An 8,845-nucleotide genomic window follows, 5' to 3' on the forward strand; every position below is an offset into this window, starting at 1 on the left:
AAAACAGTTTTTGCGGCCCTTCCCAGGGAGACTGTAGCATCAGCTTGTTCGAGGTTCCGAAGCAGAATTGAAGCTGTGATCAATGCTAATGGTGGTTATTTTGAGTAAATCTTGTTGATAGTATTGTAATTAACTCTGCCTGTAATGTTTTTTTGTCAATTCATTAAATTTAATAGATACAAAGAAGATTTTCTTTTTCCTTACGAAACTGTCAAATGTATCCCGAACACCCTGTATATATATATCGCGTCACTGACGGGAGTCGAACCCAGGTCTTTCCTACCAAAGAGCTTCGTCTATACCGACTGAGGTACGGAGGCTCTCATCCATCCATCCTCTAACACGATTTATTTAGCTTCATTTCCTTCATCATTGTGTTTAAAATCTAGCTTAAGCCGTGGCTGTTTGAAAAGCTTGCTCTGGACAGGCTTGTTTAATACTTCCTTGACTTAACCTCTTAACATACAAAGACGTCTGTGACACGTCTTTTGTTTATTGCACCAAAATTGATTTTGAATTTTGGTTTCACATATAAATGCAACCGAATATAGACGCTAGACAATCTTGTGCCTATTTCCTTTCAGCCGAGAAAAGTTGCCAACGGCGTGTATCGGCTATTTCGTTTGCGTTTGCATAAATTCATCATTATTTATCAAATAATGATGAATTTGATCAAAGTCATCATTATTTTTCAAATGATGATGAATTTGATCCAGCAAATCACCCTCGCCCAAAACATTGGCAGAAAAACGACCGCTTTCTGATTTTTAATTGGTACGTTAAGGGGTTAATAAGTTTTTTTTTCTAAAAAATAAATACAAAAATCGTTAATAAATAACATGCATAATTTTTCATTCGGCGATGGACCTAAATCGTTAACACGAGTGTTTGTTTTTTAACTTTTTTTGTTTGTTTTCATCCTATTGGCTGATTTGGTTCATTTTTCTTTACAGGAAGTCGAAATAGCGTAAATGGGAGAAAAAAATTAAGTTCTTAAAAGTTTTATAAAGAAGTGTTTTATACCTACAGAAATTATTATTATCTGAGACCTCCAGGGATCATCCGCACCACCTGTCATATTTTCTCTTTCGAGAGAGAAAAACTTAGCTCTTCTTCCTTTGTTGAATTCACAAATTCAGCCACAGAAGCCCCTTGTCCTCTGCCCACCTTTCATAATGAAAAAATTTATCAACCAATAACCTATAACGCTCTCTCAAAACTTTATAGCCCTCTTTCTCCTGCTTACTTTTGTGTGTGTGTGTGTGTGTGTGTGTGTGTGTGTGTGTGTGTGTGTGTGTGTGTGTGTGTGTGTGTGTGTGTGTGTGTGTGTGTGTGTGTGTGTGTGTGTGTGTGTGTGTGTGTGTGTGTGTGTGTGTGTGTGTGTGCGCGCACACACATAATCCGCATATCTCAATCTGTCCTCATGATCCCAATATCATATTTGTAACTCTTCTTGGCATGCTTTCTACCTCTTTATCCCCTCCGAACCCAGGAGACCAAACCTCCTATAACAGGGGTCGGCAACCTTTCAGACTCACGGGCCACATTCGACTTTTATTTTTAATAATCGGGCCGCAAGCCTTTAATTAAGAGAAAATAGCGAGTGTAAAAAATACTCCATTTATCAATTTTTAATATCGATCTTAAAAAACACAGAAATATTTAAAGTACGAGATATGAAAATGAAACTTATTGAAAACTTATTATCATGTAAAAAATATAGTTTATGCCTCACAATATGCGTCTTAATGTGCCTTTTGTTTTCCCTTAGCAAATTCGAATCGAAGGATGGAAATGTTCATCAGTCAGTCAAGAAGAAAATTTACCTTTTCTTAAATTCATGGCGGAAAATGCTTGTTCGCAAATGTGTGTCCTTCCAAATGCGACCATCATCTTCTTTGCGAAACTGATTAATCCTTCAAATTTTTTTTTGTAAGCATTAATAAAATTTCTCAACATTTTCTAACGAAAATGCGTTCTTCAATGTTTCCTTCTATTCCAAAATTTCCATCGGTAGTTGGTTTGATACGTCATCAATATCGACATTAAGGGTTCAAAAATAATCGCATTTCGATGCTATTTTTATGAAAATCCACAAATCTTGTTGAAAATTCCGTTTGTAAATCTTCAATAATACCAAAAAAGTTTCCTTTTGTGTTTGCCATTCAACTCTAAATGCCGATTTGCAACATATATAATGATATAGATTTTCTTCCATCATATGGAAGAATGAACCTACAGGTTCAAATTAAGTTCATTAAGGTACGTTGTAATATCTACCGTAAATGCAAGAGACATAATCCATTTTTTATCCGATAGTTGTGAGCAGTATTTTCATGTTCCCTCATGAAAATATCCATTTCTTCGTGTAAATTAAAAATTGGTTTTAGCACAGCACCTCTGCTTAACCATTCAGACAGCTGAGTAGCAGATAACGTCCTTACACTCCGATTCTATTTTTATCAAGAATTCTTGAAATTGGCGGTGTTTCAGACGGTTGCGTCGGATGTAATTTACAGTTGTTTCACGATGCCCATAACTCTTTCATAGATAGAACACCCCCATTTTCAATAAAGAAGTACTTGCTGTTCCATTTATCATTAAACCTTCTTCCTACATCTTCAATTTTACGTTTTCTTGAACCCATTTTTCAAATTTTTTTTAACAAGCATACATCCTCTGAAAATACTAGTTGATGTTATTGAATTATATTAAAAGACGGACCAGGAACGCGGACTGCAAAAGTACGCCAAAATCTCGCTTGTCGTCGGACGAAGTCGCTTTTGTTATTTCTACTCGTGATGACTCACACGGTTGACTCGTGCCAAGCTGCACGGCGATGTCACGAAGTATAAAATTGTTTTTAATTTATTAAAAAATGCATTATTTAAACAAGGCAACATACGGGCCACATGGCATGTAAGTAGGGTCAACCTATTATGGGCCGCATGCGCCCCGTGGGTTGTCGATCCCTGTCTTATAATGTAATTTACAAGAGAGATTTAAACCAAAAGAGATCGATAAGAATGAAACTACTAGTTTCGGGGATCACATTATTTCGCTCACCTAAATTATACGACTTTCTTTCAAGGTGTTATTTGGATGACCAAAATCGTACTTTGACTGAAAGTCACTTGGCTGCTGTTAGCGGAGGAGTTGATTCAATTTGTCATCATTAAGAAGAAGGCTCTCGTGCTAAAAGAAGATGAGGCAACTTACCAATGGCACACTATTAGTTCTAGGAGAAAAGGAGGTGGGTGAGTGGGTAGGTAGAAAACTCACGTGGAAAAGACCCTCGACTTATACATTCTAACAGAAAGTTCTTTCGGTATCAAATGACGCGATTTTTCAGTGTGCGTTGAATTTTTTTAAATACGAATCTCGCCCGCTAACGATTGGAAACCTACAGCATTATGTGAATGCTCTCCATAAAAGTTCAAACCTCTCGTCCGATTAGGATCACTGGTGGACTAACAGTCGCATACTCAGAAACCCTGCTCTAGATACTTCCTTTTTCGAGCCATTTGAGGCTTCCAAATGGCCTCCCAGGATTGAATTCAAACCAACAACCTTTTTAGGTTGTTGGTTCGAGAGCAAAGACGTCATCTGCTCACCCCAGAGATCCCAGTTCTCTGTCATTGCAAAATACATTCGACAAATTTTAAGATTTTGCAGCTCCTCCTCCTAATAAACTTCCACTGGACCCTTAAGGGCTTTTATCAGAATATTATGCGCTTGATATTGACCCCACAACGATCATTCATCCCCTCGACTACGCAATATTAAATTACAGATTATTCCACTGCTACGAATATAATTTCGAGAAACAAGTTCGAGTCTTGCTTTCATTCGTATTTTGCTGAGAAAACAAAACGCGTTTGAAATTATATTCGTCGGAAGTCTTTTATACTGCGGAAAATTAGAGAGCAATAACAGGCTAATTGGACGTAATAAAATAAAGTGATTACCAATAATTGGTCAGGCCAAGTGAACTTACCGGAGTTCAAACAAAAATAAATAAAATGCGGTTATATTTTTGCACGCTTAGCACTGCCCCGTTGTGACTACGGAGACAGGCCTCAGGGCAAGGAAAACACTACAATGGAGCGCTCCTCCCCATCATGGTTTGCATTGTAGCTGATACTCGGAAGTAATCTAGTTACAAAGGAACGCAAACCTAATTGGACACGCAGACCACTGTTGGGAGGAACATGAGGAGAAAAGCAAACATTCTGCTGGTATGAAGATGTGCTTGGTTGCATCTTTGGATGTGGAGCTTCTACTGAAGCGTCTTCTAAATGGCCCTTCAAGAAACTGTCGCTCTGTGACAAAGCAAAATGCAATACAAAACGTCCGTAAAGCGAGTCTTACCTGTTAGGGAAGTGCACTCTCCACAGACCAACTACAAATCAACAAGTGACATCGGAGACGGGGAGCACAGTCGCGTTTGGCAAGGTCGTGGCATCCCCGTTCGCTTCTGTTGCCTCTCCGTACGGTAACTCGACTGCTCTGACGTCACTCGATGCTCACGCCGACGAAAGGGTGTGGTTCGGGTGGAGGGGGAAGGGAGGGAAACGAGAGCCACGCTCGTGCACGAGGAGAGAACCGCTTCTCCGTACTCACGGGATCGATAGCGTGCGCGTGGGCTTAAATGGATCGTTCGTTTATTGCGAGACAAAGCATGAAATTGTGCTGCCCGTTGTTTCTTCTCCCTCATCTGTTTCTCTATTTATAATGCTCGCAGAGATGAAATGAAGATAAAGCACCGGGGGGAGGTGGAGCCGTGTCCGCTGGAGTAGCGAACACACGGAGATAGGCGGAAACTCCGCAAATACTGACTTCAATCGTATTATTTATTTATTTTTAAAAGCGTCTAAAGCGGGAAAATCAGCAATAGAAAAGAGTTCATTGCGATAATTTTGTTTTTTTTCAAAAAAAAAAAACTCTCCTTCACTTATTTTCATACCAAGCCAAAGCAAACAGAAATTTTAATATGCTTTTGCTTCGTTGTGTTAGTAGCGAATCTAACTTTTAAAGCAAGCAGTGGCGGCTCGTGGCTTGAAATCGTGGGGATGCTGTAACTTTCTAAATATACATACACACTGTAAGTACGGTGTACACGTGTTTGGATAAAATATCAAAATTATGATAAAAATTAAAATAAATAAATAAACATGAAAAATATTGTTTATTATCGATAAAATTATACAGTTTGGTATAATTCAAAATTACTTAAAAATAAAATCCATTATCCCATTACCCCAATAATGTTCTAAAATAAAAACTATAACAAATGTTATGTCTTTAATTGTAATGTCCAAATGTTTAAAGAGACGGAGTAAACACGATAAGCACTACGACCACTCTACTACTGGCGCAAACTGCATCTAAACAACAGTGGAACTGCGTGACGGACAGTGCCGCATTACGCTAATAGCTCGCATCTCACTATGACGTGCATATGCTTGCGGGAGTAGCAATATGACACTGTGGTAAACATAGTACTGCTAGCGTCCTTCGCCTTCCTAAGTGCTACAAGACGGATTTTATTAATTTTTATAACAAATAAGGGAAATGCATAGGATTGTTGATGATAAAATGAAATATTACAAGCAACATCATAAATAAATTAATAAATATATTTATATATCGAGAAAAACTGGGGGTGCTGCAGTTCCGCAATGCCTGTGCACGAGCCGCTCCTTAAAGCAAGCGTTTAGCGCACTGCACTTGTTAAAGATGTTCCAACCAACGAATGTCCGTACTCTTCACCGTAGCATTCACAGTCTCGCTGAAAGTTACACAAAGGGAATTGTGTAGCTGACGTTTATTCCCAGTGTTCATCCTGAATCTCACGAACACACTCTCACAGAATTTCAGTGTAAATTCCAACGAAATCTTGCTTGCTAATTAAAACCTTCGCTGCGAGACATGATCGTAAACGAGAGTTCTTTCCCTTCTCTGCTAACAGAAAAGCAAAAACTCATCTAATGATGTTAATAAATTTTCCCCTGCGAAGGTGTGTGGAAACATTGCTTTTCCGTAACGCTAGACCACTAAAGAAGAAAAGCCATTATAGGTTTTAGTTGAGCACTAGAAACCCCCCCCCCCCCTTAGGTCTCTTTTCATCCCATTCCTAATTTAGCCACTCTTTTGGTCAGAATGTCGTTTCTTTTCCTTCCCGGAATTTAGGGGTTTTAATACAGCAAACTAAAGAAAATGAACAGCACTACTCACACTTTTACCAAAAAACAATATGAGTGTTACAGTTTAAAGTCACCAGGTGGAGACACTTGTCCGCTGTATTCTCTCCTGGAGTTCTTACAAATCATCGATAGCCTTAAACTCGGCTATCTTTGGTGACTAAAGAGAAGAGCGTCTGCCAGCTGCGTCCGAAAAGTTTGTGACGCTAAAAGATGAAGTCGATACTTAGTAACATTACATATTGAATGAATCACTCTGTACATAGTGAAGATTAATGAAGTGCTTCATTTCTTTTAGGGGTACGCGAAATGCAGTTCGCGAAATGCTTTTTACACATTTAAAAATTCCATTGGGATTGCCAAGCAACAGAATATCCACTGAAAGAAAAAAAAAAAAAGCTCCCAAACTGTGCTATCTTAAAACCAATCATATTTTAAATAATGCAATTAAAAAATTATTTGCTAAAACCTGAATAATATCATTCCCTTGGATCATCGAACTGTGCAATGGCATCAGCAGAACTGCAACGAGATAAGTTTTCCTAAAACTGAAACCTCCTTAGATATCGAAGAAGCAAACCTTGTCCGCATCATTTCCCAACATCGTGTTAGTTAAATTTAAAATAATTTGCTAAAATGAAAGCATCCGTTATTCCTTCACAGCCAAACTTAAAAAAGTTTAAAAACTGACTAAGACAGCTTATGAGAATGGAACCTTCGGAGTCGCATCGATACTGCTCTACTTAAAAAACGACGATTTTAGTCCTCCTAAAGTTTTATCTGGCTACTGATGAGGACTATCGGTCCGAAACGGATAACAGGCCAGTGAAACCTTAATAAAACGTGTTAAGAAAAGGAAACAAGCGAAGGTTGTATTCTCGTGAATTACAGGGTCACGCTTTTTATTTCCGACTATTTGGCGACGAAAGAATGAAGATTTCGCAAATGCTTTCATTTCAATGACTCCAAATCGAAATCACAATTTAAATTACGTCTCTGAAAATGGTTCCGTTTGTCTGCTGACTAAAGAAGTCCTGGATTATTTATGTTTTGGATTATCATATTTCCTGGAATTGTCGAAGGAACAGCGGGAAGGCTTCAGCCTGGTTCTTCACATCGCGAAATCGAAGTCTGCTAACATTTTGCTTCAACAGTTACACTTCTAAGTTTCAAGATAGTAATGTAGGATGGATTTTAATATCCTTTCATTTAATAAAGCTGAATAAACTATAAAGAAAACATGAATAAATATTTGCACAAGGAACAGCGTACTGCCCTTTTTCTTTTTTTTCTTTTCTTTTTTTTTTTTGGAAAGGTAATTTGCGTATCAATAATAACAATGCAACAGCTGGATTACAAACAAATCAAATGCTACCTTGTTTGTGCATTTTTGGTTTCTTTTTTTTTTACGCCCCTCAACACACGACATTGTTGGCCCACTTGCTACCCGGTCTCCAACTAGCTGGCTGCGGATTCGAGCCTGCAGTTAGTTGGCTGGAGACGGAGAGATCTTCAACGTCATCCGGGCATTTCAGCCCTCGCCTCATTTACTGATTGGGAGGCGAAAGTGGTTTCAAAAGGTTTCCTATTTAGCGTCAGGATTGGCTAACCTGTAATCTAATTAATCCACTGGCAACATGACTTAAGACAGCTTTAACTTTTTTTTTTTTGTTGTTGAGATTGGGATATAAATACGAAAAACGCCATTCGAATTAAAACTGCTTCATACTGTGGATGGATTATGGTTTCGAAAGACACACACACACACACACACACACACACACACACACACACACACACACACACACACACACACACACACACACACACACACACACACACACACACACACACACAGTGAGTTTTATTTTTTATTTTTTTATGATATAGAGAGGTTACAACAAAATAGTGGAATGAAGAGGTAAAAAATCACATTGAAACAAAACTGATGCCCACAGTTTTCAAAACTGCTATATTGTTCGCAGCGTCCCCTCGTGGCAACCTTTAAGCGAAAGTCGAAATCTGTTGTTAAAATTATATACTAAACCCAGTGCCGTGACAAGGGCGTGGCGAAAGAGGGCGCAAAACGTAAAAAATGTAAAAAATAAAAATAAATAAATAGATATAAAAGTCGGCTATTTTATTTTGTATTTTTTAATTTCGGCAATACGTCGCTTTAGACACACAAATTCTGCAACTCGTTTTGATGGGGTTAATAGTAAGTATTTAACATCTTGTAAAATTTCACTTGCTACATTTAAATTTTTCAAAATTTTTGTCATTTTTGGGTTGGTGGGGGGTGCAAATTAGACACTTGCCACAGCGCTTCTTACCCTCGTTACTGTAGTGACTAAGACGTTTCGCTCCTTTCTCTCCATTTCGACACACCAGCAGCCAATCTCACCCGAAGAAGTCGCACAAATGCTTGACTACTCAAGCGAAACATTTTCGCAGTGAAAATGTCTCCCGACAAACCTAAACGAGGTCACTAAAAGTCAATTAGAGAAACCTACCTCGTCGTTCCCGACGGACAACTCCCCGCACGTTTTCGGTCCCTTGCCGAGGCCTGACCCGAAGAAGGGCTCACGCGAACATTCTTCAGTAGCGTGTAGCGGTGCTGTCGTTCCGTCCGAGAAAGCAGT

The 8,845-nt window shown here is 38.7% G+C and overlaps 1 protein-coding gene across 1 annotated transcript in view; it reads right to left on the bottom strand.

The window, feature by feature from the left end:
- Nucleotides 1–8,845, bottom strand: part of LOC150106163 (sodium/potassium-transporting ATPase subunit beta-like) — a 49,987-nt gene extending 41,142 nt beyond the window's left edge. The window contains exon 1 of the mRNA XM_090394514.1: nucleotides 8,717–8,845. The gene's annotated coding sequence lies outside the window, so the exon portion shown is untranslated. The remainder of the gene's footprint in view (nucleotides 1–8,716) is intronic.

Source organism: Typopeltis vanoorti, chromosome 6 (assembly GCF_054136105.1).
Source record: "Typopeltis vanoorti isolate ZY-2024b chromosome 6, IOZ_Tvanoo_1.0, whole genome shotgun sequence".
NCBI lineage: Eukaryota > Metazoa > Arthropoda > Arachnida > Uropygi > Thelyphonidae > Typopeltis > Typopeltis vanoorti.